At 50.1% G+C, this 23,365-nt stretch overlaps 1 long non-coding RNA gene across 1 annotated transcript; it reads right to left on the bottom strand.

The window, feature by feature from the left end:
* Positions 1–51: 51 nt before the first annotated feature.
* LOC128816023 (uncharacterized) lies at positions 52–3,916 on the bottom strand. The gene is made up of 3 exons (XR_008439770.1): positions 3,842–3,916; positions 3,538–3,633; positions 52–451 (listed from the first exon to the last, which is right to left on the bottom strand). It is a non-coding gene; the product is annotated as an uncharacterized LOC128816023 (long non-coding RNA).
* Between the last annotated feature and the right edge of the window lie 19,449 nt (positions 3,917–23,365).

Here is a 23,365-nt window from a genome sequence, read left to right as displayed (position 1 = left end):
GCTGAGCACCCTCCCAGTCCCTTGGTGTGCACATCCCTTCTGCCCAGCACTAGCACAGACTGGTGCTGACTGACACTGAGCTTTAGCCTCAATAAATAACTGCATTTATTGTTATCAGTAGGATCAAAAATTCTTCAAAAATCCAGGATGAGACAGACAGGGACAGACAGACACCTATGAGGAGCCCAGCTAAGTAGCTCCCTAAACTAGTTCACTTGAAAATAGCCCCAGCACTTCTTGCAGCCACCACACAGCAGCACCAGAGCAGGAGCACTCAGGAGTTCCAGGAGCAGCATCCCTCTTCATACTGGGATACACTCAAAGGACAAGGACAAGCAAGGGCACCCACAGAGGATGGGCTTCAGCAGGCACTGCCCTCTGCTCAGATGGCCCTAGCAGTGCCCCAGTTGTTATTTATGGTGTCCTCTGTTCCCATTCAGGGCAGATCTGCCTGGGGAAAGAGAGTTAATGAGACACTGAGGACTTGGACGTCGGTGCAAAGCAGAGTGGGGAGCTGGGGATCCCTCACCAGCAGTGGGGCTGGAGCAGCCCCCAAGCAGAGTGAGGCACAGGCACCCTGGGACATGGGCAGCAGCAAACCCTTCCTCCCAAGAGAGCTGTAGGATTTTCTCCCACTCCCCTCTCCCCACGATTAATTACAGCTGCTCCGCACTCAGCGCCCCAGCACAATCCATCTCTCCTGCTCCTCGCCGAGCCCTCCCCCTCCCCACTTTCTTTTTTAAATGAGAATGTGGTTTTGTTGTTTTGTTTTTTTTTTTCTGCAATGCTCTTTGCAAGCAGGGCCACAGCAGCAGGGGGTGGCTGTGTCAAGGGCAGTGTCCCCCCACTGTCCAGTCTGGTGACAGGGGCCCTGTGCCGTGGCCAGGACTTAAAGATACAAATTTAATACACCCTCCTGGCTACCCCTGGGGTTTTGTGAAAAGCCAGGGCTTGCTGGCAGATTTGCCCTCCCTGCTGCTGCCCTCATCCATCCCCTTCTCCATGGAGATCAGAGGACTGGGCAGGAGGGGCGTCTCCATCAACACCTTCCATCCACCTCCTTGTAAAGGTGGTTTTTAAGCCAGCCTAACCCAAATGACCCCAAACCTTTGCTGAAATGCCTGGAGGCCTTGGTGAGCTGCACTCAGTATACAGGGTTGGAAAGGAAACTCTGCTTCAAGGTTTTGCTTTAATTAGTGATCAGTGGCTTTAGGAAGGGTCATTTCCACCTGCAGCTAAACGAAAGTGGTCCCTCCCCAGCTCACTGGGAATTCACAGCCTGGGGCCAGGCTCTCCCTGTGTGCAGGGCCATGAACCCCAGACCACACACTGACCCTACAAGAAGTGCATTTAGAGCAGCAGCTGCCATTCGAGGCACTTTAGTCATTCAATTGCTGTGCAAGCAGCTCCTGGTTTGCCTTGGCAAGCAAGATCCAGTGCCATGGATTTCCCTGGGGCTGGTGCTGGCCTGGCACTGACACCTTTAAAAATCTATGGTTAGAGCTGGCAATAAAAATGCAGAACAATCATAATGTGATGCTCAGCAGCTGCTAAACTGAGCTGGACAGCCAGGCACAAGGATTAGCTGGGGGTGAGATGGGAAGGACAGATAGCTGGACTGGGTTTGTCCAGCAAGTGTCATTCAGAATAGTTCAAACCCACCCTGGTTTGGAGAATTAGCACAGCCCCTCTGGCTTGTGCTTATCCTGGCTCTGTTTTACTCTCTAAGCACTCACAAATGTTGGCAAATAAAAAACAACTTGGTGTTCACCCAGAAGTTTTCCTCTGAGAGATAAAGTCTCTCTCTGCCTGTGCTGGAAGCTGCTGAAAGTGGATTGTCAAAAATCCCTGGCAGACTGCGGAAGGAATAAGTCAAAATCGGGTCTCTGTCAATACTCCCAATCTTCATAAACCAGATTTATGATACCTGAGGCCACATGGAAGCTTTGTAACTGAGTACATAACAACCATGCCATTAACCTGTGCTATCTATAGCCAAACTCATTACTTTATGAAGTAGTTTGAGTTACCTTAGAGTATAAAGGGCAACCCAGCTAATCCTGGTCTGTGAAAACCATATTGATTGGGTATGGAGTGCAAATCAGACATGCAGATATAAACACTTGTGTGAGGACTCCCTGGCCTGTGCCTCCTCGCTGCTCCCAGCTGAGTGCTGGCAGCCAGCTCACCGACTGACATACATCTGTCATCACGAATCTTCTCTCACCTTGTGCCTTGAGAAGGAGTGAGTACCTTGCTTTAATATAGTGCTGTTGATCCTGAGGGCTCAAACAATAACCACTGGGTAATCAGAATTCACATTTTACCACAAACTGGGGTTGAGTTGCTTTTTAGCATTTTGTAGGGACAGAAAGGAATTCAGCACCCTGTGAAAAAGGCACGTGAGGCACCACAGAGGAGAGGATATAGGAATGCAGCTCACAGGTGACCCCAAATTCTAGAGCTCAGGCAAAAAGCAATGTCAGGAAGGCAATACATCACATCACTATAGTACTGTATAAAATATTTAACTTCTAAGTACATTACCAAAGTGGTTTCTTTCGACATTACATTTGTGCTCTTGTAAAAGGCATGAAGCCAAGAGCAAATATCCATCCCAGAACAACCAAACATCGCTGCAGTGCCACGGCCATGCTGGCTCAGGGGACCTGGGACAAGTCTGACAAGAAATTCTCATTACCTCCTGCCCCAGTGCCACCACAGCCACGTGCTGTGCACAGCCCCCAAGCCCTGGCTGAGACACACTCCTGAGTACATCAGGGCAGGAAAGCATGTTTGTACAGAGAATCCTGCTATTTAAGTGCCTCTGATGAAAAGCATTTTATCATCTTCCCTGCCTTAATGCAAGGAAACATGCAAATGGAGAGCAGGGCTTTGCTGCAGGTGCCCAGCCCCCTGCAAGTAGGCAGTGCCTCGCTTCCAGGGCGTGTAACAAATAGAAAAGGAACAACCTTTTCCTTGCTTAAAATGCTTCTCTAAATTTTTCACTGAGCATCTTACTTTTCCATTTGTTCTGCTTCTGTTCATGCTTGTCTCTCCCATTTGTTCTTATACTTCTGCAGCTGCAGAAGGACCCTGGTGGCACTGAGGCAACTGTATGTGCAGGGGGGTGGAGGGGTGGAACTGCTTAACTTGACATTTTACAAAGAAATCTATTTCAGCACAGCAACCTGTTCACACACACACCAAAAAAAGAAAAAAAAATATCACAAAACAGCCCTAAAACCAAAAAAAGAATAAAAATATTTTCATCCAGACTTATCAAAGAAACAAGTGAGGCTTCAGCCAAACTGGAAATTATGTCCAGTCACTGGGAAATCCCTGGCTGTGCTACTCCTCTGCAAATGGAATCTCTGTCCCCATCGTTTGGGCTCCCTCCTTCTAGGGGGAGATTGCAGTCAACCTATAGATTTCAGCCCAGGCAGAGGAGGGCTTCTTTTAAGAGGAATTCCACATTTCATTGCCTAAGAACAGCTTAAGTGAACAGGCAAAGGATCAAGTCCAGGCTGAGCCTACCTTCTGCAGGGGAGTATCAGGGCAGGGTCCTCAAGGAGCTCTTTTCTCAAAGCATCCTAATGAGCATGGCTCAACAGCACAGAGGCTCCCAGCAGGCTGAGCATGGAGCAGAGGGCAATACTGGGTTATCTCCAGAAAGGAGATGTCTTTCTAGCAGGGTTTCTTAAGCAAAAGCAGCTGTGCTCTGCCTGCTTCTCCCTCCCCTGCTTCCCCCTGCTCCACAGCAACATTTGAACTCGTAGGCAGAGAGAAACTAAATTGGACAAAGCCAGAAAAAATATTAAGCCCCTGCATCTTTTGGTACCTTTGTTCAGGCAGGAAAGGAGATTTTAAAACTGCCCTCAAGAGGGATAAATCCTCCAAGGGGCCTTGCAGCCAGCTACAAGGAACCACGAGGAACTCTACATCTATTGCCCTGTCACTTGTGGGATGCCTTGTTTGCTATGAGGTCACTGGCCAGCATCCCACCAGGTGCCTGGAGTCCCAAAATAAGCCCTGTTCCTCCTGCCAGCGAGACATGGTGGCACAGGGCATCTGGAGGAGCAGCATGTCACCCCCTGGGGTGAGGGCTCAGCAGGATGGGGAGCAGGGCAGAACCCAGCAGGGTCAGTCCCAGCCAGGCAGCTCCTGCTCCCCCAGCTGCTCCCCGAGCTGTGCGAGGGCTGCCAGGCCCTGGCCCAGGGTATTTCACATGTCTGAAAATCATCCCATGGGCTCCATCCCAGTTATTTATAGGAGCTTATTCTCGAAAATCTCAGAGGGGATTGGAGCCCTGCTATGCTAAATCCTCTCCAAACACATATTAACAGACCCCAGACCGGGCTTGCTGCTCAAGTTGTGATTTAAAGTCTGTGCGGAGATGGCAGGTCGGAAGCAACCCTCCCCAGGAATATGCTGCAGACCTCAAAATATTCATTGCCATCTGTCCTTTTTTGTCATGGGTTTAGAGAGCTCTTCTCAGAGTCCTGCCCTGGGCAGGGTGATGCCAAGGCTCCCGAGGAGCATTCAGCAGATGATAACAGAAAATGCCCAGGAAATTGTTTCCTGGTGGAAACAAAGCGGCCAGAGTGGACTGGGTAATCCTGACAGGCTGCCTGCTCTGGGACAGCCTAATGCTGCTCCTTGCAGACAGAAGGTCTTTTGGGTTGATTATAATTTAATCAATCCTTCAATCATTATAATTTAATCCATCCTTCAGCGATTTTAGCTCTCAAGATTGTTGTTGTTTTACACCTCAGCAGAAGTTCACGAGGAACAAAATGAGGTTGCAATCCTCTAGGGGAAGCTGGCAAGAGTCACAAATTCATCTTTGTGGATACAGATTTAAGCTTAGGTCCAAATAATTAGTTCTTTACCCAGGCCTTAAGTTAAGGAGACAGTGAGTTCATCTGCAGAGGCTGCAGAATAGCTTCCTGGGAAATTGCAACACGCTCACATTCCCTTTCCACACTCATTTATAAAGCAAAGGTTCCAAGCAGTGCTGGATGTGGCTCACAGTCAGGAGCCCAGTACAGTGAGGGAAGGATGTCCCAGAACTCCTGGCTGCATTGCCAGGAGGAGCTTTCCCCAGGGACCACAGAGACCCCCTGGCTCTATAAACTGAAGCTCATGTGGATAAACAACCTTTTTTCCACCTTCTCCCTTCTGCAGGCAGCCTCGTGCTGCTGTAGCACAATGTCTGTGGCTGTAGGTTCACCACCAGAAAGTCCAGCAGGATGGGAGGAGGGAGGCTGCACCCACTTAGGAAGTGCAAGGGCATTCCCAGCAGCAAATCTCTGCTTTTGAAAATCCATGATGAATTAGCTGTGCCTTTAGCACCACTAATCAGAGACCCAGCTAAGAAAAGCCTGTTGTCAGTGCAGGCAGCATGAGAGCCATGGGAGATAGGAAGTGGCATTGTCCCTGTCCTCCAGGAGCTGCTCCTTGCTCTCCCTGCCCTGTGGACAGCACTGTTGTGGGGGAGTCCACGAAGCAGAGCTGCTGTGGACCAGTGCAATGCTGGGCTTTAACTGGGCTTTAGCTCTTTGCCACAGCACCCCCATTCCAGACACAGCCAAACCAAAGGCAGGGCTGCAGGGTCCCCCATGTCCCTCCTGCACCCACCTCTCACAGACTTTCTGGAAGGCTGGGCACTAAGTCCTCCATCCCACACACTGGCTTTAATTTGCCTTTGCCAGGGAACATAAACCCGCCCTGCTGGCCAGGCTGTGAGCCCAAGAGACCTGGCAAATTCAGCTCATGTTTCATCCCTTCTGCTCCCCATAGGATGACCCAAACCCATCAGGAGGCATTAGGGCACCCCCAGCCTCCACTTCTTCACTCCTTCCCCTCAGTGGCTATGGGGACACCATGGGGACATATTTCTCAGGCTGTGACTGAGGAGTGATGGCTCTATCAGCCTCCCTCTGCCTGCCTGTGCCTTCCCTTATTTATTCCCCACTTGGAGCTGTGGAGTGTGGCTGCTGAAGCATTTGGAAGTTTGTGTAAAGGTTTTATTGCTTCATTTTTAACCTCTGCACAAATGTCTACATCGTTAGCTTGGATTTTTTCACCCTGGATCACATCCCCTCTGTGCTTTTCTCCTCCCCACGCTCCTCTCCCTGCCAGGCAAAGTGGAATGGGGACCTGGAGGAGGGGATTTATTGGTGCTGAGGCTCTTTTTCTCAAGGAGGAAGTTGGTCTGGACTTTTTCCATGCCATAAGCAAAGATGTGCACACACAAGGTCTGGTTCTCCACCACTCACTTCATTCCCATGTCTTGACTCCTCAACTGCAAACAAACCCACCCCAGCTCCTCTCCCACGGCCCATGACTTGTGGGGGCAGCAGTGCAAAGCCCTGGCACACACACCAGTATCAAAACCTGCCCACTGAGCAGTTCCTGGCACACACAGCCCACTTTCACCATGAAAACACCAAAGCCTGGCTGGGAAAACCAAAGCTGGGACCAAGATCACAGCCACCACCTCCCTCAACCCACTGGGACTGCTGGAGAGCAGACTTGTGACGGGCCATGGCTGATTCCCAAGGCTGACAAACTGTGCATTATCACTCATTTGTCATGCCCTGCTTTAAATTCCCACCAGCATGAGCCTATCCACCCCACGCCACTTGGGTAGTGACCATGACAAACCCTACAGGGCAGGAAGCTGGAGCTGGGCTGTGACACCAACAGCCCCAAGTCCCCATCCCAAAGGAGAAGCTGCAGGAGATGCAGCCCCATCTTGGGAGCAGAGACCCCTTCCCCACCTTCATTTCACATCCAAACCCACCACAGCAAAACATCTGATCACATCCCATGCAACCAAGGGGTTAAAAAAGCGCAGGTGTTGTAAAATTTATCATGCCCTGGCATTCCTGTCTGATCTCCTTGCTTTTCCACACACAGTAAAGAAGCAGCACAGGTTTTCTTCTCCCTTTTGAAGATGTGCTCCTGCAGCCTTGGGCACACACGCTGGCCATTTTGCCCTCACCCTGGCTAGGCTTGGCACAATTTTCCTGGTTTGAAAACCCCCTTTGTCCTTGTCAGCAGGTCTAACCCACAGCCAGGCACGCAGCACGTAGGGACACACCAGGAACTGGGCATCCCAATAATCTCCCGATTCCTTGGACTTCAGAGGCCACTTTGCTGCCACCAGTGGCAAAACCCAAGCCCCAGGAACAGCGTGTTCAGCGTTTCTGATCATCTCAGACCATGTCTTCAAGGTGGGGGATAAGATATGCAGAGCAAAATTCTTCCAGAGTAGGAATTCTGCCTCTGCAAATATTAGTGATGCAGGCGTCGCATCGGGGATTATCCACCGTCATGGCGTGTAGAGGGAAGATGGATTTCAAGATGATAACAGGAATGACACACGTTGCTTTTTCCCCTTTCTGCTGACACACAATTTAGCAGTCACTGCAGAATTTTCTTCCCATTTAAAATTTCCGTTTAATAGCCAAGGAGCTCATGTTAATTCAGATGAACTTTCCCACAGCACGACGAGGAAGGGTGCCTCTTCTAGAAGCTTTTTCCCCAGTCTCAGTGGCTGTGGTTAATAAAAAAAATATCTCTCGTGTCTTCACAAAGGCCACAGAGAATGTGCCCTTTACCACGCTGTCAAATTCCACTTGACTCAAGGTTGGGCAGAGTCAACAGTGTTTAAAAATCAGACTCTCCTAATAGCATCTCCTCCTGGGAGGGGTCCAAGGAGGTTTCTCAATGTGTTTTCAGGACTGAAGGAGATGCAGTGAGTGTCCTCCTGCCTGCCATCCCATCCCTGAGGCAGGATCCCCACAGCAGGCAGGCCAGGCACTGATGGGGACCCTGTGGTGACAGCATCAAGGGCTGCAGGGACAATGTGCCAGCAGGGCTGGAACACCAACAGGCATCCCCAGCTCAGGGGGATGTGCTCCCCTATCCTCCCTTGCAAACCTCACCCTTAGAGGGCTGGGCAAGATAGGGGATATTTTCCATGTGCTCCTTGGTTTTATTCCAATTTTCCCATTTCCCATTCCCCTGAGCGTGCCCTAACCCAAAGCCACGCTGACCACAGGGTGTGGGCCAGCCCTGGCCCTGCCAGCAGGAGATGGGAGCAGGGCTATGGCCCCCCTGACCTCCCCACATGCCAGTGAAGCTGTTGTCTTGGCAGCTCACCCCAGATGGGAAATTGCATCTTGCTTTTATTTATCTATTTTTCCAACCACGTGTAGCTGGTGGTCAGGAGGACCCACTGAGCAAACTTCCTCCTCACTTAAACAAACAGCAAAATCATTACAAAATCCTCTCCTGAGCATTGCAGTTGCATATATTCACTTATCCTATAGAGCAGAATCATGGGGCATTGCTTAATTAAGGATGTGGGTGTAGAGGCTCCAGGAGCAGAGATTTCACTTGCAAATCTGGCTGTGAGCATAGCCAGGGTACATAGGGAGCATATTAATGCTTTGTGCACTGAGCCCCCCTGCCTAAATCAGTGCTACACCCGTTCTGAGGGAAGGAACTCCTGTGCTGAGCAGCCCTGGGCTCTTTGCTCTTGCTGAACTTCATTATTTACCCAAAAGCATCCCCGGGATGGAGCAAGAGAAGTGAGGGCATCTCCACACAGCCCATCAGAAGTCCCTCCCTCATTCCTCTCCCTGCCCTGAAATAATGATATAAACCCAGCGTTTTCAACAACTTCTTCCTTTTTTTTTTTTTTTTTTTTTAATGGTAGGACATAATTCAGGTTATTGCCAAGAACTGCAAATTGTTTACCAGCCTTGTGCAAACAAAGACTCCAATCAGCCACAGAAGCACAGCCCTGAGGCTTTCCAGCAGTCCGGAATTCTTTAATTACTTAACAAAAACTCAGTCTTACTTTTTTTTTCTTCTTCTTTTTTCTTCTTTTTTTTTTTTTTTTCTTTCCCTCAGCTGTTACCTTGGAAAACCACAATCCTGGATGTCTTCCATACCACACGCTGCTAAAAACCTCATTTAGCGATGATTTTGCCCAAGTAGTTCCCCAGCTGGGAATGAAGCAGGGCCATGCTCCGTCAGGAAGAGCTGCCTGGAACCAGCAAAACGGCCTCAGCAGGAACTTTCCTGGTGGTAAAAGTTTCTCCTGAACACACACATGTGCTCGTGGACACACGGAATGAGCACCTCCTACAGAGCCTGGCAGCGGGCAGTGAGCATCCTCTAACTTATCTCCAATTTTATACCTCAGTCTTTGCTCAGATCGGGTTTTGGCCACCCCAAGAAGTGTTTTGGAGACAAGCAGGCAGCTGAGTTCTCACAAACGTAGTGGGAAAGGAGAGCAGGCACTGGGAATGCACATTGTAACTCCCACAGGCAAAACCCATCACTCCTCCAGCAGCAAGAGAAGGGAGAAAGAAATCACCATCCTTTAGCTCTCCCCTAAAACAGGCACCACCCCACCATAGTCAGGGAACAGCAAGGCAGGTGGAAGGTAGAGTTCCCCAGAATTTTGTAAGATGCCTAATTTTTACCGTCTCGAAGAAACCTCCAGCCCCTTTTCACTGAAAAAATAATCTGCACATTTGGGAAAAAGAAAAAAAAAAACAAACTTTTTAACAAAGGAGGCAAATTTGCATTGCATTAACTGAGGAGCAGTTCAAGGTGCAGAATAATTCACTGTCAGTCTCAGGGAGGTGTCTGTGGAGGGTAAATCAGGCTCTTGCACAGCCAGCTCAGTGTAAGCTGTCATTGCAGCCAAGGCATCAGTCAGGAGAAAAACATAATGTCGGTGGATCTCAGAATACATAAATTAAACATGCTTACCACTTGCCATCAGCGAAAAAGTTTAAAAAAAAATTTAAAAGCTGCCTTTTGAGCTCCCCCCCCACACACACCCCTCCTTATCTCTACTGCTTCTCCTTGTAGCATAAATTCAGTTTTCAACATCTCTGTTTTCAGACATCCAAATGGACTCTAAGGAAAAGGGGGAGGGGTGGAAAACAAACCCAGAAGTTTGGCAAAGCTGTGAAAATGCCAGCTCAGCACAGAGAGACGGCATCAGCCTCATCACAGCCCCAGGTGGTGATTCCCGGGGTTTGGGAAGAGCAGGAAAGGCATGGCAGGGTGGGGCAGGATGGGCTGAGCTCTCAGCATGCCCCAAGAACCCCGATTTTCCAGCCTGGACCCTGGACAGCCGTGACACCGATGGCATCTCCCAGCCCTCTGGCAAACAACCCCATCAATCCCCAATCAAATCCCTGGCAGCACCAATGTCACAGTCAAATGCAGCGAATTGATTTGCCATAAATCATATTTAATGTCTCAGCCATAAATGTGTCAAACCCAATTTTTTTCACTGTAAATAACGCCAGAAATTCTCCTTTTTTTAGAAGCTTCCACTACAGAACCTCCAACAGAGAACAGGAAGCGCTGTATAAAAGTGTGGGGGGTGTCAGAGCTGTGTTTACTAAAATATCTGATCCAGACAAGTTTTGCTTCATCCTCTGGGATCTACCCTGGATGGGGAGGCCAGGAGGGAGGTGGGATGGTGGCAGCTGCAGGACTGGAGGAAGGTGCAGGTGAGACCCCACACAGGGCACTCCCCAGCAAAGAGAGGAAGGTCAAGAGGGAGGGCTGGTATTGCCTTGCACTGGGTTTGCTTTTCCTTCAGCTCCTGGGGGAATTGCACCCCTAGAGCTACTTGACACTGCTTTTGGGGATGGTTTGATAAAGCTCAAGGCAAATGGCTCTGAGATGAAGCCTGCTCACTGCCAGCCTCTGCCTGTTCTGTCCCCACATCCTGAGTGCTGCCAGACTTCCAGAGCTCCCTGTGGCTGTGTGGATCCCTGCCTCACAATCAGGGATTTGGGCAGTCCTTGCTCACTGAGACCATTGCATCCAGCTTGTTCAGGGTCTTGGTTCTCACTAGAACAGCCAGAGCAGCACCAAACTCAATGCACTGCCTCATACTCTGCTCTGCATCACACCTGTGAGTCAAACACATCTGTCTCCTAAGAGCACTCCCCGGGTTGCTGCCAGACCAGGGAGAGACAGGACTGCAGTAATTGATGTCAAACTGCCCTTGCTGCCGAGGTTTCGGGCTGATCTGACAGTACCAATGGAAATCACAGCTCAGGTTTAAGAGAAACTCTCCCTGAGAAGGAGCCTGAGCTCCTGTCCTCCCCCTGCCTCTTTGAGCAGTGCTGGGAAACATCTCCTGACACATCCCTCACCTCCTCCCCGTCTGTCAGGACCATCTTGATGGTGTTTCCCTCCTCCCCTCTCCTTTCTTTGCAGTCATTTCTCTTTCCATCATTCTCCTGTCTCTGCTGACAGGATCAAAGCTCTCCCCCCTAAACCCATCTAATCACAGACAATCATTCCCATTTCCCTGGAGTTACACAACAAAATCAGGGTGTGAGGCTGCAGGAGAGTCCCTTTGCCACATGGATAAGAGCACCAGTCCCTTCCTCCAGCCCTGCCCAGCCTCTCACTGTCCCACCTCAGGCATCACTGGTCAAAGCTCCATGTCCAAATCTACCCCACCAAATGAGACCCAAATGAAGAAGCAGTGGGTCATAAATGTCAGTTCTCCTCCAGCTTTCTGCAGCAGAAATCTCAGCCCTGAGCTGAGGATCCCAGTGCCTTCATCACAAGGCTTTTCCTCCAGAGTGCCTGGCTGATCCCACTTCATCTGTTCTGTGCTGCCTGTGGAGCCCACAGAGGCATCCCTCAGAATCCTGTCCCAGCCGTGGCCCACAGCCATCCCTGCTGGCTATCCCAGCAGGACACCTGCTCTCATTGCCAAAGACCACCTTGGGACACGGTGACCTTGCTGCCACCTGGCTCAAAATGAACTTCTTTGGGCACAGGACACACTCTCTGAGGATTTAGGTTTCTCCTGCTGTTACATAAATGCTGAAGCAAAGCCAAGCCTCTGCAGCAAGTGGAGGAGCTGCTGATGTCTTGGGCTTGTGGTGGGGTGAAGGGCTCGGAGAATCATTGAATAAGCTGAGTTGGAAGGGACCCACAGGGCTTGAGTCCAGCTCCTGCCCAGTCCTTGCTGCAGACATCAGAATGATGTGGTTCAGTGGTGTCCGTGCAGGGGCTGGGCCTTGGGGGTCTTTCCCACCCATAATAATTCTATGAGTCCATGATTTCTGTGTCTGCCTGACCTCCCACCTGCCCTGGTACAACTGAACCACCACCCACTCTGAAACCTCTCTGGCCAGCTCTGGGTTTCCCTCAGTGTTAAATTGCAGGAGCTGCAGATGGGATTTCACACTGGAAATTAGAAATAAGGGCACTGCTTTGTGAACTTCCAGCTCACTGATGCTCTCCCTGATCATTAAAGCCAGCATCCTTTCAAGATGAGCACAAATCTCCCATTAAACATGCTCCAAACCAGAAGGCACACAATGGAGGCAGCAATTAGGAGCGATTACTGCATAGACAGAAAAATAATTGATCAGTATTTCTTTGGAAAAGCAACTGGGAGAGCAACTGAGCTGGGGTGGAACAGACTCCCCGGCCATCCCTGTGATCTGGACATTTTCCAGTTTTATATGGGGATAGAAGTAAGCAAAAAAGGGTCTGTGTTGAATTTTGTTTGCTAAATGTTGAAAGGTGGAAGCACCAGAAAGCCTTGGGAAAGGACACTCCAGGTGGGAAGGACAGGATGACTCTGCTCTGACTGAGGACAATTTCAGTGTCTACCTCTGTCAATGCCACCTCCAAGCACCCAAAACACTGCTCCACTGGGGCAAGCCATGGCCTGATGCATAATTTCTTTATTTTTTAACAGGCTTTCCGATTTGTGTCATGCCTAGCATCTCCTGGGCTTTGTCTGGGAGCTGTTGTTGGAACAGGAATGCTGAAATCTGCCCCTCCTGGTGTCACCTGTCAGTGGAGGGTGTCCCTCACTGGAGCAGGCTGGTCACACAAACTCACTGCTGCATATTCAACAGCTCCAGTTTGCCTCCTGAACTCTAATTTACTCAAGGTCTCTATGGGATCCTAAATGGACTTTGAGATATTTAATAAATGGACCATTAGTATTCCCTTGGTTTTCCACGTTCAGCAGTTTCAACATGTTTCTAACGTATGGCAGAGCTTCCCAAACGAGCCAGGTTCCCTCCCTGTGTCTCAAACTAAGCTTCCTGCTTTCCTCTGCTGCATCAGACCAAAGCCAATCTGACACAGCCATGGGAGTGGATATGAAACCCCCAAAAAGCTTATGCATTAGATCCTCACAGCAGCAAAGCCTTTCTTTAAATCAAATAAAGAAGACAGACCCTTCCTTCCATCCACTGGCAAAGTTTAAACTCCAAGGATAAAGTCTGCCACCAATTAAAAAGAAAAATGTGCTGTGCTAAAGGATGCAGAGGGGAGGTGGTGGTGGATGAAGCACAGCAGAGAGGCAAAGAGCGTGCTTGGACGCTTGATTTAATTTGGGCTGAGAATTACACGCTTATCTACATTTTTTTTCCAGGCTGATTGGAAATTTCACAGCTTTTCACGAGTGGCCCACGGACGATTACCAAGGTACCTGGTTCTGCCGACCCCAGAAGTGCTGCGAGCAGAGTGGCAGCTGGGCAAAGCCTGGAATTGCTCCCTTCCAGCTCAAGGCAGACAGGGATGAGGGGTGGTGCTGACCCCCGTGGAGCTGGAGGGCACGACAAGGTCAGGCGGTGATGCTGCCTTGGTGTCACCTCCTGAGGGAAAGAGCAGAGCAGCCCTTCCAGCCTCCCTGCCGTGGAACCGGCTGTACGGCTGAGAAACAGCCGAATGCAAGCACTAATTACCCTAATTCTGATACAGTCTAAACTTCCCACGCTCGGCTCTGCAACAGTAGCGTTTCTTTCCCTCATCCGGTCGGGTGTGATTATATTTAGGAGGGAGGAAGCGCAAGAAAGCAGAGCCGAGCACGTGTGGAGGAGTTAATGCTTTAGAGGCTGCTTTCCTGTTATCTCACACCTCACTCACCATATAATCAGACATGAATCCAATATGCAAAGGAGACACTGCATTAAAAAAAAAAAGCACTTGAAAGTTGCTTATAGTTTTGTTCCGTACAGACAGCATTGATCTCCCAAAACATTGGCATTTCAAGGTGCAAATGAGCCTTTCCTGCCTCTTGCAGGCTTTTCTAACGCTTTGACTCCTTGTAAGCGAGGTTAAAGAAGGTGTGAGAAGCACTTAATTACAAACACACCGAACTGCTTTGACAAGTCCAAATGAGAGTTTGCCTAAGCAAGAATCATTTCGATCCCAGCACAGAGCCACCACAGCCTCTGAACCATGTATGGGGAGGTGAAGGCAGAATAATTTAAATAAAAGTCAGGGGAAATAAATTCTTTGACTGCGAAGTTCATCAAGGAGAGTTGCTGTTTTTATACAAAGCTACTGATCTCAAGGGAGGGAAGAGTTTGCAGATCCAGTGAGGGAAAAACACAGAAAATTTGCTCAGAAGTTTGAAACACGGACTGAAATTAATAGTATGGGAGCTAATGCTTGGGTGAGTACTGCAAGAAATAGCCACTGAATTTGGAAGCTGAATTTTTAAACGTACTCACCTCATTTAGGCTGCTCCTCTCCTCACATTCACTTCCCATGAATATTCAAGCGGAGCAGAGAATTTGCTGGCAGGAATATTAGCGAGAGCAGTGCCAATATCAGAGCATATATTAGCTGGTCCTGGAAGGGATTCACAGGAAAGTGCATTCCAGAGCTGTAATTGCACTCGGCAGTGCCCGTTCAGCAGGGCCTGGCAGTGCCCTGCCAGCGCTGGGCTGGGCTGGGCACGGAGCTGAGCACGGAGCCAGGCAGCTCCTGGGGCCATTCTGGGGTCTGGCACCTCCTCAGACCCTGAGCAGCCCCAAACGGACTGGCAGCCCCAGGCAAAGGTGCAAAAACCAAGGTGGGATAAAGGAGGCTGTGAACAGAACCCTGGAGAGCCTCAGCTCTGGAGCTCATTCCAACCCAAGCTGTTCTGTGCCCATCCCAGGATGGGGGCACCAGGAGAAGAGCAGGACACACCACGGGGACAGGGAACTCATGATCTCATTGAGTCTGGTCATATTGATGAAGATGAAACCTGCCAGTGCTTTAGCAGATCCCATCCTCTTCAGATGTGAATGGAGCACATTTGTCCCCCCATGGCAGCGAAAATCTATTGATGTTCTTGATGCCTTTTGCTCAACACACTCCAATTTCTCTATCCAGCAGAGTGTTACATGGAAATGCAGACTGAAACCCATGAAAAATCCTGAGTGGAACGGGGCTGGAGGATTGTCCTCATGGCATGCACAGGATGGAGTCTGCAGAACAAAATTTAAGGGATTTTCTCCTGTGTAGACACACCTCAAACCCACTCCCACCTGCCCTCTCCCCCAGGCAGCTGAAAGCACATTTTTGCTGAGGAGGAAGGAGGGTTGGTCCAGCATTCCCTATTTTTGGCAATGTCCATATATCTTGGGGAGCCTATAGCCAATGAATTAGATGGCACTCCAGGGGAAGTGGCACTGAACATATGGCTCTGCAGTGTAATATATTCAGAGAAGTTTGATTTAATGGTAACAGGGAGGTAGGTGCAGGTCCCACAATCTGTTTAGGGGAAGCCATACCTTTCAAAGAATTTTGAGGCTATTTGCAGTGAAATGAGATGTGACACGGAGCCAAGCTGAATGACCCCAGTGCTGAGAGCATGGGGACAACATCAAAGAAAACTGCAGGAGATGCAGTGAGCTCAGGTGTGTCTGGACTGGGCTCAGGTGGGACCTTCCCACTGCTCAGAGGTCACAGCACAGCAAGAGGCCCTGGTGCTGCTCATGCTGGAAATCTGAGTCAATGTCAAGCAGTTTCCAGGGCTTTTTTTTTTTTTTTTTTTTTTTTTTTTTTTTTTTTTTTTGAGCTCCCAAGTCTTAAAACAAACAAACAAAAAATTATTTAAACAAACAAAAAAAGTAGTCCTCAGAGACCATGTGCAACGTCCCCACACCCCACATGTGCTGACTCCTGCCCAGGAGCAGGAGGGAGCCAAAGTTGAGCCTCCAGCCTGCAGCAGGGACCTGCTGGTCAGACCCAGGCTACTCCATGTAGGGTTCAAAAGAAATAATTAGGTACAGTAGTTTAAAACACACAGAGCAGCATTCTGCTGGTCGGATGACCTTAATTAGGCTGTGAAGTGGGGAAAACATTAGTAGGAAACAGTGCCTGTCTAGAGATGATAAATAAAATGCATTGATCTCTAAGTACCAAGTTGGCAATTCTTTATTTGGAGGAAAAAATATGATTAAAAGCAATCCAGCAGTTAAATCTAGCCCATCTCCCTGCCATCTGCTGTGGGACAGGTTAGTCAGGCACATCTCTGCCTCCAGTGCAGGACCAGCTGCATGGAGCTACAGGTCAGCTCTGTACAGAAACTTGGGACTGTCCTTCCCAACCTCAAAGCTGGGGTCTCTGCAGTCACCGATGTGGTGCTCGTGAGGCAGAGGGAGATTTCCTTGGAAAATTCCACTTGAACTCCCAGATGCCAAAGTGGGGAGGTCATCACTCACCTGCCTGTATCACCCCCATCTTTCACCCTGTGTCACCAGCAGCCCCTGGCAGGCTCACGTGGTTCCTCCAGGGCACAGCCACAGCCCCCATTTCCTCAGTGCTTCCACTGCAGCAGCCCCAAAGCCTGGAGGGTCAGTGCATGGTGCCAACACACCTGGAGGGCACCTGGGGCCAGGTGGAGCCAGGTTCTTAATACCTGCTCATGGCCAGCCTGGCTATAAACTGATTCTCTGCAGACCAGGAGTTCATTACTGGAGTCGTTCAATGCAATTACATTTTCCAGGCCTCATCTGGGAGAGCAAAGGTGAATCTCTGCAAGAGCAGGAAGAAGGAGGATTTCGGCACTGGTGTATCCCAGGGGTTTGCAGGTGTTTTCCCCAGCAAGACATGCTGGCAGCATATGCATCATCTCCTACACATCACACAGCTGGGGAATGGATCTTTCCCCTCACAAAGCCCCTTTCCTCCTTCCTAGGATGTGTCCCCCAGTGTTATTCCAGCTGCAGTTAATGGGGCCACAACGTCTGGCACATCCACTCACTGCTGCCCCTTGCTTGGGGAACAGAGGGGAAAGCAAGCAGGGAATTTATTTTGTTGGTTTTGCCATTAAGTGATTTCCACACAGCTGAGGAAGTCAGAATGTCTTGGTGAAGGAGCCCTCAGTGAGCAGGGCTCAGTATTTCTCATTCCCACCATTCCCACATCCACAGGGTGTTTTGCTGGCCCCCTTCCCCTCTCATCTCCCAGTCTCCAGTGCCCCTGTGCCTGTCATTTTCACCCTGTGTCTTTCTCAAAGCTAAAGAAAACCTGGAATCATGCTATACCTCTGCTCCCACGAGTACACACTAAATGTTGGGAGATGGGCAAACAGCATCAACATCAGATTTGCAGGCTACAGGCAAGAAACCTGGAGCAGAGTGTCTGCCTGGGTGCACTTTTAATTGCTCACATCCCTCCTTTTCACCCAGAAGTGCCTTCTCTGTCCAAACTGCAGTACTGGTTTTGCATGACATGTGCTTGGTTTGGGATGTGTTTTAAGGGACTTCTCTGCAGAGCTATGTATTAAATTCCTTTCCAATTCATGCTTGTTTGGTGCCAGAATTGTGTTATCATACACCAGATGGAGCTAAATAAAAATACCACGAGTGCTGCAGTACATTGATGCGATAGATATATAATAATTAGATGTGCTGTAAAGCCATTAAGGCTGCAAATCTGAAGTATCTATTATATTTTCTCCATTTCTATTTCCACAACATCCCTCATAGCTTGGTGACAACTGGCAATGTTAACATCCACATACATCTTTTTTTCAGGCACAAAAAGGCTGTAATATCTGCAGGATTTATCTCGGTGTGACTCACTCTATCTGATAACAACAGAATGAAAGCAAAGCCCTCTCCCTGCACAGAACTCGTGGGGCCTGGGGGGATTCCTCCCTGTCCGGGGGTGTGGGAGCAGCAGTGCTGTGAGGATGGCCAGGGACAGAGGGACAGTGCTCAGAGCATCCAGGGACAGCGTTTCTGGTGGGGAAGTGTCACCACTCACCAGCCAAGGGTTTGCAGAGAAACCAGCGTGGGGACAGTGCTCCCTGCTTGCAGGCAGCAGGAACACACCCTCCGAGCTCTGCCTCCCGTGGGATGCCAGCGGCTCCTCACGGATTCCTCGGCGTTGTAGGGCCCCATTCCAGGGGCAGACTCAGTCTGCAGGGAGTGGAGCATGTCTGAGCCAGCATGGGGGAACGAGCCACCTGCCTCTGGCAGGTCCACTGGAAAAGCATCCCTGAAACAGCATCTCTCTCCTGCATTTTCCCCTCCAGTATCCCTCAAATTAAGGGACCAGCACCCCCAGGCTTGCACCAGGCAGCAACAGCAGCCAAATGTGCAGGGGGATGAGCTGCCAAAGCATTTACTCTATTTTTGTGGAGAGATGGCAGCTGGCAGGGGGTGCCCTGGCTGAGCCATCAGCCCTGGAGCATCCCTACAAGGCTTTGGTGGAAAACCACCCACCCCTCGTGCTTCCCCTCTGCCCCATCCACATCCCACACACCCGCCCCGTGCAGCCAAAGGCACCTGGACTGACTTTGCTGTGCCAGAAATGCCATCCCCCACCCTGCTGCCCCCATTCCTGGCAGGGGGAAGCAGCTTTCCAGCCCTGGTTGGTGCCAAGCACCAGCCTCAGCACAGCCTCCCACCCTTTATCCATCGGCTTTTCCAAGTGCCTTTGGGCTGTTGTGTTGGCATTTCTCTCCTGAAACACTGGGTTTTGTAGCTACCCTGTCATCTGTGATGAGTAGGCTCTATTTTAAATCACTCTTTATGTTATTAAAAAAAAAAAAAAAAAAAAAGCCACTTCCAAGAAAAACATAACAAAAATCCCACAAAAAGCCACCTCAGGAGCACTGTGCCAGCTCCACACAGAGCAGCAGCAGATGCATTCATAGAATCACAGAATCATTAAACTTGGAAAATACCTCCAAGATCATCAAGTCCAACCAAACTCCACCTTGCCCACTATACCATGTTGTCCAGTGCCAAATTTACTCATTTTTCCAGTGCCAGTGCTCCTGGAGCTCTAGGCCCTTCTAAGCTCAAGCCTAACCCCCCTAACCTCAACTCTTTAAAATATAAAGGGAAAGGGGGGTATTTTCTGCAAGAACAGCTTTCAAATAAGTCTTAATTTAAGTAATTGAACAGGCAGCATTTATTTTTCCTCTCATTTTTATTTTCCTACCAGCTTCCCTGTCAGTTTAACTCACAGATAATGTGTTTTTTTTTTTATCAGTGAGCTGGGGCATGTCTGTGGGATTCTATGGGCTCTGAATCCCTAAAGATGCTTCAGGATCTTGGCACATCTGTCCAAGACCCGTGGGGTTGGTCCCATCCTGCCTTTCTTGGATGATGTTTCTGCCCTCTGTCAGTCTGCAGGAGCTGCCTTCACCTGAGCAGCCCTCCCTTTCCCCAGAGCTGCAGCCAAACCTCCAGAGTTTCTGCTTGCAGTTTTTAAAGAGCTTTGGGATACATTAGACAGGATAAAAATTTTATAAGGGAAACATTATATACACTTTTATATGTATAACCCTCATGTTTCAAGGTAAAAGGCACCTCCTAACGGCCTGGGGTAAGGGGAGGAGCTCCTCCACTGGATGCATTAGAGCCTAATTGTTTGTTTTGGATGCTATGTGGTAAGTTTTTGATACAACCTCCAGATTTAGGCTCACACATTAAATAAAAAAAAAAAAAATGGGACAGGACACTTGGGCTTGGTGCTGGGCAGGGTTCACCATCAACCACAGAAGATTGGAGGGAACTGCCTGCCCACAAGCCTGGGACAGGGCCTGGGCACTGACACGGACATGGTGGGATGGGGAGCTGAGGAGGGGCTCAGGCACAGCCCACCCCCAACTCCCTGAGCACCTGGGCTCCCACAGCGCCTTCTTCCTACCAGCAAACACAGCCAACAAACCTGTTTACATTTGAGTTGGGAACGGTGTCACATCCCCTAAGTGTCTTAAAGTAATACTTGATGATATTCTCTCCTTCAGTAAACATATTGATTAGATTACAAATGAGATTACGACTGAACACGGCCCTTCGCGGCACGTGAGGCATCACCGCGGCTTCCTCCTGCTAAGCAGCTTCGAGTTCATTTGTTACAGAAGCTCTTGATTACTGTGATTTAATGTGACTCTGCTCTTCCTCCCCCATGGGGACACCAAACAATTAGTGGCTGCATTTTGGGGTGATTATAACATACCTTGGGGGTGTTCAGGAGGCAAAGAATTAAAGAGCAAAGGATTTAACGACCTAGAAAACAGCGATTCCCTGACACGGCGCTGCCCGTGGGGTGGTTTGGCCTGGAATCCATGCAGCAGCCAGGGCTGGGACGTGACAGTGCTGGCAGCCAGGACCAAGCCAGCCCCTGAGCCACAGAGTGACATTAGAGTGGGGCTTTGGGAGCATCTTGGAGGTTTACAGTGACTTGAGCACTCAGGGAAATGGGAAAAGGAGCAGACTCAACCCTCTGATTGCTGGCAGCATGGATGGATGGATGGATGGATGGATGGATGGATGATGGATGGATGGATGGATGGATGGATGGATGGATGGATGATGGATGGATGGATGGATGGATGGATGGATGGATGGATGGATGGATGATGGATGGATGGATGGATGGATGGATGGATGGATGGATGGATGGATGAATGGAAGGATGGATGGATGGAAGGATGGATGGATGGATGGATGGATGAATGGATGGAAGGAAGGATGGATGGATGGATGGATGGATGGATGGATGGATGGATGGATGGATGGATGATGGATGGATGGATGGATGGATGGATGGATGGATGATGGATGGATGGATGGATGGATGGATGGATGGAAGGATGGATGGATGGATGGATGGATGGATGGATGGATGGATGGAAGGATGGATGGATGAGATGAGATGCAAGCAGGGTCACCCCACTGCTGTCCCCACAGCCTGGACCTGCACCCACCTCTCTCCATCACTGCATCCCTCACTGATGGATGAGGGAAGGGAAATCCCTGTGATGCACAGCTCAGCACAGATTAACTGGGATGTAGGGCCAAGTGCCACAGGGATCCTGGCTGGATCCAGGCAGCTGGGAAGCCCACACCAGCCTGCTCCTCCACGCAGCAGTTAGGTTAGGGTAAGGGCAGGAGGCAGCAGTGGAGGAAAAGAACCCAGACAGACCCTGCTCTGCAGACCCGCAGTCCCAAAGCACATTCCTGGAATAGTCGGGATTTTTTACCTCCAGCATCCACAGCTCCTGGCTCAGTTTACCTCCACCCTTTCCAAACACAACTCACGCGGACCCCCTTCCATTTGCAACTTGCAGGAATTGCAGCACTTGAAAGAAGGGGGGAAATTAAATGGCAGTGGTTAAAATGTTGATTCTGTGTGTACTGTGCTTCTTACACCAGCTTTCTTACACCTTGCCATCACCAGACATTCCCTTTGAACATCTCTGTCCTGTTCGTAAATGTTTCTAAATGACAGTTTCATTTTCTTTGTACTTTTACCCTCAGCTTGTACCTGCCTTTGCTCTTGCAGCTCACAGACATTTGCTCCACTCAGTGACTGTGCCTCCCAAAAAGCCTTAAATACATAAATAGTATGGGGCAGGCATTCTGATCAAACCCTACTGAAGCACAAATTCCTTTTCTTTAAATTAATTATTTTTAATTGGAGTTCGGCAGAAAGGGTGGGGGGGATGCAAGCTACATCCCCTTTTCTCCCCTCCCCACTTTCAGTTATTTAACAGTCAGCAAATTAATAATTAATACTTCGCATTAAGCAGAAAAATCATTGCCTCCACCGCGGGCCGCGGCTTGGGCAGGGCTGTGTTTTCGAGCGGGGCTGGAGCGGGGATGGAGAGGGGATGGAGTGTGGATGGAGCGGGGATGGAGCGGAGCTGGAGAGGGGATGGAGCGGGGATGGAGAGGGGATGGAGGGGGGCAGGAGCGGGGATGGAGCGGGGATGGAGCGGAGATGGAGCGGGGATGGAGCGGGGCTGGAGCGGGGCAGGAGCGGGGATGGAGCGGGGCAGGAGCGGGGATGGAGCGGGGATGGAGCGGGGATGGAGAAGGGATGGAGCGGGGATGGAGCGGGGCAGGAGCGGGGATGGAGCGGGGATGGAGCGGGGCTGGAGAAGGGATGGAGCGGGGCAGGAGCGGGGATGGAGCGGGGCTGGAGAAGGGATGGAGCGGGGCAGGAGCGGGGCAGGAGCGGGGATGGAGCGGGGATGGAGAAGGGATGGAGCGGGGCAGGAGCGGGGCAGGAGCGGGGATGGAGCGGGGATGGAGCGGGGATGGAGCGGGGCAGGAGCGGGGATGGAGCGGGGCTGTGCGGGGCCGCAGCCGGAGCGCTCGGGCGCGGCGTAGCCGGGCTCAGAGCACCCTCTGCCGCCTGACGAGGCGAGCCGGCCGTGCGGGCTCCCAGCCTTTCCCTGAGCAGGGAGAAAACGGATACGGCTTCTTCCTAATGAAATAACAGCAATTACAGAGCGTTTCCCAGCCGAGGGTTTCCATGTCCTCCCTCAGCGGGAATTCAGCTGATGGGATGGGATGCAGTCGGTGTTAATCCCCTCTGACAGGTGGAGGCACGGGAAAACAAGGACCAGCTGCCTCCACGATTCTCACCTCTTTGTATTATTTTTCCCAGGGGGTCATTATTGCCTTCTCCCTCACCCCCCAGGGCACGGAGAGCCCAGCGCTGACCTCTTTCCTCACCCCCACCCGGCTCCACACTGCCCCGTTCTCTACCATTAAACTCCTGCTGAGTGCTGAACTACTTTGTCAACACTTTGATTTCTTCGTTCCCCTCAACTTCTCACACTTCCTCACACCACTCCCTTTCCAAATCCAGCCACAAAATACTCTACAACCAGAGTGCTCGCTGGATATAAGGGGAAAAAGACCAGGAATTTTCCTTTAAAACTTTCCTTAGCATCCCCATCCTCAGAGGGAGCATCCCTCTGCATTTTCCATGTGCAGGATCAAACATCCAGGAGGCTCCTTGCTAGACAATTATAGAATGATTCCATTTTATACCTTTAAGCAACTTTGAGTGACACTTACACTCCCCAGTTTTGCAAAATCAGCTTTTGTCAGGATCAGGGATACAGGAGAGCTGGTGGGGCACAGAGTCAGCCCCACTTGCATGCATCAAAAATATGCATCTTTCCCATATATAAAGCTGACTTTTATAAATACCTCTTAGTGTATGCATGTATTTATACACAACTATATATACAGACACACATATTTAATGTATGTGTATATATATGTGTGTGTGTGTG

Source organism: Vidua macroura, chromosome 17, assembly GCF_024509145.1.
Source record: "Vidua macroura isolate BioBank_ID:100142 chromosome 17, ASM2450914v1, whole genome shotgun sequence".
Lineage (NCBI taxonomy): Eukaryota > Metazoa > Chordata > Aves > Passeriformes > Viduidae > Vidua > Vidua macroura.
This window is presented reverse-complemented; position numbering and strand designations above follow the sequence as displayed.